Genomic DNA, 7791 nt, shown 5'->3' with positions numbered 1-7791 from the left:
CTTCTCAAGGGCAACTAGGGATAGACAATAAATACAGGCCCAGCCAAAGTCATTTGGCAGAATGCCTCATCACCAGAACTTTCCAACAAGCACCAAGACGTAGCTTGACTGGTGGTGAGAAAGGCCCTCCCCCTCAGATCCTTCCTACACGCCAGGAGTCTCACCCCCTCGGCACGTTGCCCTTGAGGTGGCTGTGGTGGGGAAGAGACCGTTGTTCACCTCCTTGTAGATTGTGCCTTTGTAAAGAAGGTCTGGAGAGAGATGCAGTGGTTTCTATCGAGGTTCATCCCAAGCAGTTCTGTGACACAGGACTCTGTGCTCTACGGGCTGTTCCCAGGGACACGCACCGAGACAATCATCAACTGCAGCTGGAGGATCATCAACTCAGTGAAAGACACTCTTTGGTCTGCCGGAAACTTGTTGGTCTTCCAGCGCAAAGAGTTGTCCCCGACCGAGTGTTGTAGACTGGCACATTCCAAGATCCAGGACTCCGTGCTGAGGGACGCTCTAAAGCTTGGGGCAGCTGCCGCAAAGGCACAATGGGGAAGGATCGCTGCCTAAGACCTTTCTGCTACAGTGCACTGAGGGGCTGGAAACTGTGTAAAGCCCCTCAGGCTGTACAGCTCAAAATGAATGTCTGCCAATGATTGTAATATTCATTGTTTGTACTGATACACCTTGTGATTCATGTTGTAAAAGTTGAACCTGATTGTACTTTTGTAATGGTGATTTTGGAATGTTATTGAAGATATTTTATGAATAAAGTATATTTTTGCAATAAAAAAGTAAACAATAAATGCTGGCCCAGCCAGGGACGGCCACACCCCATGAACAAATAAACAAAAAGTCGACAAAAATCGATAAGACATTTGTAAGGAGACAGGCAGTCAGTGAATCCAAATCAATTCTGAACTCTGTCATGGACTGGGTGTAGCATCAGGGCTCTCTCTGCTGGTGGTGAGCTTGCGGGAGCTCTACTCAGCTGCCTCTTTCTCAGCAGACAGACTTTGCCACCATCGATCTACCCTGAGAGAGGTCAAACTCAAGTTCACACGATGTGGTTAACTCTCAGTGGTTAGGAGTGGCTATGTTGTTTCATTCATTCACAGGATTTGGGCTTCACTGGCTGGGCCAGCATTTATTGCCCATCCCTAGTTGCCCTTGAGAAGGTGGGGGTGAGCTGCCTTCTTGAACCACTGCAGTCCATGTGGAGTAGGTATACTGTTAGGGAAGGAGTTCCAGGATTTTGACCCAGCGACAGTGAAGGAACATACTGCATTCTGATATCATCACATCAAAGGGGAGATGGTGGCATGAAGGTAATGTCACTAGACTAGTACTACAGAGACCAAGGCTAATGCTCTGGAGGTCAAATCCCACCAAGGAAGTTGGTGAAATTTAAAATAAATTAATAATGGAATCCAAAATAATAATGACCATTAAACTATCAAGAGTTGTAAAAACCCTTCTTTCTCCCTGACACCCTTCAAGGGAGGAAATCTGTCACCCACTGATTCAAAACTGGCAAGCTGCTCATTTGTACCCAAATGCCACAGGCAGTCCAAGACAGTGGCTCACCATTGCCTTCTGAAGGGCAATTAGAGATGGGCAGCAAATGTTGGCCTTGCCAGTGGTGCCCACATCCCCTGAAAGTAGCACAAATTGTCAAAAGCAAAGGAGCCAACTGGACCAGCTGCTTCCATCCCAATGCTTCAGAGGTTAGTGCAAAGGTTGAGGCTGCTACACAGCACCAAGGCCAGGTACTGCTCTGGGTGCCAGAGAGTTTTACTCTGTATCTACCCTGCGCTGTACCTGACTTGGGAGAGTTTAATGGGACCATGCAGAGGGAGCTTCACTCTGTGTTTGTTTGAAGGGGACATGCAAGGGAGTTTTAAGTTACATGTTACACCTGACCTGGAGGTAAGTATATCTGACATGGGTTTCAGAATGTTAACATGACCTATTCGTCAGCATAAACAACCCTTGCATTGCGATGCAGAACAGCTCACACAAAAATTGCATCAATCCATGTTTTCTGTTGCAATTTTCCAATGCACCTGCTCTTGGACATGTGTTTAAAGAGAACTTTTGGGCAGGGCTATGGGGGAGAAGGATGAGGTGTGGGACTAAATTGGACAACTCTTTCACAGAACTCGCATAGACACGGTTGGCCAAATGGCCTTTTTTTTATTATTCGCTCATGGGATGTGAGCATCACTGGCTACACCAATATTTATTGTCCATCCCTAATTGCCCTTTTTCAGAGGGCACTTTAAGGGGCAATCACATTGCTGTGGGTCTGGACTCACACATAGGCCAGATTAGGTATGTATGGCAGATTCCCTTCCCTAAAGGACGTAACTAGTCCGGTGATATTACCATGATGCCATCATCTCCTCTTTGATGTGATGACATCAGAACGCAATATGTTCCTTCACTGTTGCTGGGTCAAAATCCTGGAACTCCCTCCCTAACAGCACTGTGAGCGTACCTACACTGCATGGGCTGCACTGGTTCAAGAAGGCAGCTCATCACCACCTTCTCAAGGGCAAGAAATTTATAGCAATTGGCAGTGGTTTCATAGCCATCATCAGACTTTTAATTCCAAATTTTTATAGATTTCACATTTTAACATCTGCCATAACAGGAATCCAACCTGGGTCCTTTGGGTTACTGGAATACTAGCCCAGTGACAATACACTATGCCACCACTTGCTCCTGTGCTGCATGATGCTTTGATTCTGTACATCACCCTCTAAACTTGATGTGGCCTGGCCAAGCAGACCTGCATTTCACCAAGAGAAGACACGGCTGCCTTGGCAACCAGTCAAATGTCATTCAGCTCAAACTGAGGGTCTCTCAGTGCCTGGGGGGAAAAAAAGAGAGAAAGCTCCCAGAACTCCCTACAATGTTTTTTTTCCCGTTGCAGAACCTGTTGGACTAGTTCTGTTTTCCTACGATTTTCAGTTCTTATCGTCCATCTCTTGGAATTCCCATGGACGTTGTTCTGATCTTCATTCTCAATGTGGGTGGGAGAATTGGCAGGAATCCGGAAGAAAACTGCTTCCTTATCAATCCCCGAGTTACTGTGGTATACTGGGAGAACCCCTTTCATCCTGAGGAAGCTTCCTTCTGCAAAAATATTTCTTCTTGTGGAATATTATGTCATGTTGTTCTTATATTTGAGAGAAAGACGATTGAGGTGTTTTCCAAGCTGTTGACTCAGCAAAAATACCCTTCCTCACCCAGTGTCTCATCTCATGACCTTGGATCTCAGCTTGGTTTTGGACACACACACACACACATCCCACCCCCCCCACCCCCTCCCCCCCCACCCCTGCTCTCATTTTAACCTCATGGCAACCATCAGCACAGGTGGCTTTTATTGGATTTCCGTCCCTTGTTCAAATATCAATATCACCCATTTTTCGAATATTACCCAAAGTTACAACTGCATCCCGCCACTCAGAGGTCTGGAATGCCATCCCTCCACCCCGCCCCCAGCACTCCCACCCTACACCCCATGTCCAATCAATCCCAGGGGGAACTTTCTCAGCACGGTAGCATTCCTGCTCCTGGGTCAGAGGGTTACAGCTTCACGTCCGATGCCAGAGACTTTTTCCCCACACTCCAGTGAGGAAACATTGCACTGTCGGAAGTGCCAGCTTCTGGGCGAACGTTAAACCAAGGCCCCATCTACCCTCCCAGGTGGGCGTAAAAGGTGACATGTCACTGTTTCAAGTTTCAACATGCCTTCCTCAACTCACCTGCTGCTGAAACCCTCATCCAGGCCTTTATTACTTCCTGACTTGACTACTGCAATGCTGCCCTAGCCATCCTCCTACACTCCTTCCCCCCTAAATTCGAGATCCTCCAAAACTCTAATACCCATGTCATTACTTGCACCAAGCCCCATTTTCCTCTCATCCCTGTGCTCGCTAACCTACATTGGTTCCTGGTCAAGCATTATCTTATTTTCAAATCCCTCCATGGCCTTACCGCTCCCTACCTCTCTAATCTCCTCTGACTCCACAACCCTCCGAGATCTTTGCGCTCCTCTAATTCTGGCCTTTAGAGCAGCCCTGACTTTAAGCGCTCCACCATTGGTTGGATGTGTTTTCAGCTTCCTGATTCCCTGAACTTCTCCTTATTTTTACCTCGCTTTCCTCCTTTAAGAGACTCCTTAAAACTTACACCTTTGATCAAGCTTTTGGCCGTCAGGCCTAACGTGTCCTTATGTGACTAAGTATCAAGTCACTCCTGTGAATCATCATGGAACATTATCTTACATTAAAGGCATTAAATGATGTGTTTTGAAGAACATGGGGGAGACCCTCCTACATTCACTAAAGCAGATGGTCGGATCATTTACTTCAGTGCTGTTTGTGGGAGCTTGCTGTGCACAAATTGACTGCCCCGTTTCCTACATTGCATACATAACCACATTTCAGAAAGCAATACCAATGGCTGTAAACTGTATTCGGTTACACTAGGGTCGTGAAAGGTGAAATATGAATGCAAATCTTTCAAGCCTACCTCTTCTTGAAGCCCAGCATGGTTTGAAATGCTTAGAAGCAGACAGCACAAAGAATCACAGAAACAAAAGAATGATTACAACACAGGAGCAGGCCATTCAGCCCATCATGTCGGTGCTGGCCCTCTGAAGGAGCAGTGCGCCTTGTGCCACTCCCCTGCCATTTCCCCATGGCCCAGCAGTTTTACTTTTCTCAAACCAGTTCCCTTTTCAAAGCCTCAGTTGACCTTGCCTGAACCACACCCTCAGGCATTGCATTCCAGATCAGCAGATACAGCACAACCATTCAGAGGTCAGGTGCATACAGGTGGAATTATCAAGTGACTCTGAGCATTGTATGAATCAGGAAAACAAGTCTGAATTGAAAGCATTGCTGGAACGTAGGTGTTTCTCAATATAATCAGTTTAAACACCGACTGTCACCCACAAGCAATGGGTAGAATTTTACACTTCCCCTGCTGGTGGGTTTTTAGGGGGTGGGGCAGTGAGCGTAAAATTCCTCGGATGGGCTTTCCACTGGGTTCCCACCTGCCCCAACCTCCCTGCAATTTTCTGTTGGGTCGGGCGAGACCTCGGACAGGCCGTACACCCTTGCCCCACTTGAGGTCCTTAAGTGGCCAATTATTGACAATTATTGTGGGTGACACACGTCAGTTTGTTGTGCCATCTCTAATGGAAGCAAGTTTCTGGAATGGCTTTTGAGAGTTGACTGTCAAGTGCCTTCCTTCAGTTTTGGCAGTCGGTGTTTAAACTGATTATTTATATTGAGAAACACCTACATTCCAGCAATGCTTTTGATTCAAGCTTGTTTTCCTGTTTCATGCAGCGCTCAGTTTCCCACCCAGCCTCAATTCTCAGGCTGGTGGGAGGAGATCCCGCGTATGAGGGAAGCCCAAAAATGCATCAGATTCAAGTCTCAGGCGGGAAAGGGGTGGGCTTTCATCAGCAGCCGCCCTTTAACATCGGGTGCCCTCCTCCCCATCTTAAGATCTGGTAGCTGCAGGATCTCCCTCCCCCGAGCCGGCCTCTCCAATGGCACCCCAATGCCCCTCTGTCCACCTCCCCAGGCCTCCTCAGACTGAAACCCCCAAAACGTTCTTGGAATCCCAGGACTTAGGCTCTGGGGAGCATTTGCAGTCCCAGACAAAAACAGAAATACCTGGAAAAACTCAGCAGGTCTGGCTGCATCGGCGGAGAAGAACAAAGTTGATGTTTCGAGTCCTCATGACCCTTTAACAGAACTAAGTAAAAATAGGAGAGGGGATTAATATAAGCTGGTTTAAGGTCGGGGGGTGCAGGGGGAGGTTGTAGGGACAAGCAAGCAGTGATAGGAGCAGATAACCAAAAGATGTCACAGACAAAAGAACAAAGAGGTTTTGAAGGTGGTGATATTATCTAAAAGAATGTGCTAATTAAGAATGAATAGCAGGAAATGCAAGGTACAGATAGCTCTAGTGGCGGGTGGGGTGAAATAAGTCTAAAAGAACATAAAAGGTATAGATTTAAAAATAATGGAAATAGATGGGAAAAGAAAAATCTACATAAATTATTGGAAAAAACAAAAGGGAGGGGGAAGAAACGGAAAGGGGCTGGGGATGGAGGAGGGAGTTCAAGATCTAAAGTTGTTGAACTCAATATTCAGTCCGGAGGGCTGTAAAGTGCCTAGTCCTGTCCACTGCAGCTTCTGGCGCTGCACGGACTGGAGAGCTGCTGCCCAATCAGACTGTCCGGCTGCTATCTGAGGCAGGGCTTCCTCTCGATTGAGAGGCGGAAGTCCCACCTAAAGCCAATTAACGATCGCTGGAGTGTGAAATCGCTGCAGGACAGACAGTGTCGGCGGGGACTCTCGGATGGTGGGGAGGCAAACCCTGCCTTTCTAGAAACCCTGGCCAATGAGGAGTGCTGATTCATCTGCTGAGGGGCGGGTGGTAGGTGTCAGACAGTAGGATGTTTCCTTGCCCATGTTTGACCTAATGAATAACACTTCATGGGGTACAGAATCAATGTTGAGGACTCCCATGGCAACTCCCTACTGATTGTATACCACTGCTGCCACCTCTGGTGGGCTGTCCAGCTGTGGGACAGGATATAACCAGGGATAGTGATGGTGATGTCTGGGACATTGTCAGGAAGTTATGATTCTCTGAGCGTGACTATGTCAGGCAGTTGCTTGACTAGTCTATGGGGCAGCTCTCCCAATTTTGGCACAAACCCCCAGATGTTGGTAGGGAGGATTTTGCAGGGTCAACAGGGTTGGGTGTGCCATTGTGGTTTCCAGTGCATAGGTTGATGCCCGGTAGTCCCTCTGGTTTCATTCCTTTTTGGCTTTTCTGTATTGGTTTGGTACAACTGAGTAGCTTTCTAGGCCATTTCAGAGGGTATTTAAGGGTCAACTGAATTGCTGTGGGTCTGGAGTCACATGCAGACCAGGCCAGGTAAGGATGGCAGATTTCCTTCCCGAAAGGACATTAGTGAACCAAATGGGTTTTTACAACAATTGATGATTGTTTCATTGTTCTCATTACTGGGACTAGCTTTGAATTTCAGATTTTCTAATTAATTGATTAGAAATTACACCATGATGGGATATTAACCTGTGTCCCCAGAGCATTAACCTGGGCCTTGGGATTCCTTATCCACTGACATTACCACTCTGACCTCCTCCTCCCCATAATTGTGATTAGGTTCACCCCCTTATGTTGTAAATTTGGTCTTGATCATTTCTATTTAAGGAAAGCCCTTCTTAATTCTCAGGAAATTTATATAACCGTCAAATTATATGTAGACTATGGGCCTCATTGATTCGAGGAAAGTGAAGCTTGCTAGGGCTCATTGTGGTCAATTTTCCATTAGTCAGTATTCTGCATTTTAAGATTAAGAGATGGTTCTAGGTTGTAAAAATTTCACTTGTGAGGATTATCAGTATTAACCCATCTTATCAAATCCTACACTGTATTCTCTTTCCTAGCAGTCTGTTTTTTGGATGTGTGTCTTTCTTATCAGGGATTCTCATATTGCCATAGAAAGACACAAGGCTGTACATGCTAGGATGTGTAGTTAGGCATCGCCCTTTTAAAAGAAATATGAAACCTTTTTAATTCTTTGACCTCTTATTTATGAGAAAATAAATATTTTACCCTTTATTATGACATATTTCTTTACACGGATTCCTTCACAGAGATACAGGCAACAGAGTTTTGGGTGAGCTCAATTTTCTGGAACATGCAAACATACAAACATATATACAAATGAATAAT

Source organism: Carcharodon carcharias, chromosome 19 (assembly GCF_017639515.1).
Source record: "Carcharodon carcharias isolate sCarCar2 chromosome 19, sCarCar2.pri, whole genome shotgun sequence".
NCBI lineage: Eukaryota > Metazoa > Chordata > Chondrichthyes > Lamniformes > Lamnidae > Carcharodon > Carcharodon carcharias.
Note: the sequence above shows the minus strand (reverse complement) of the source record.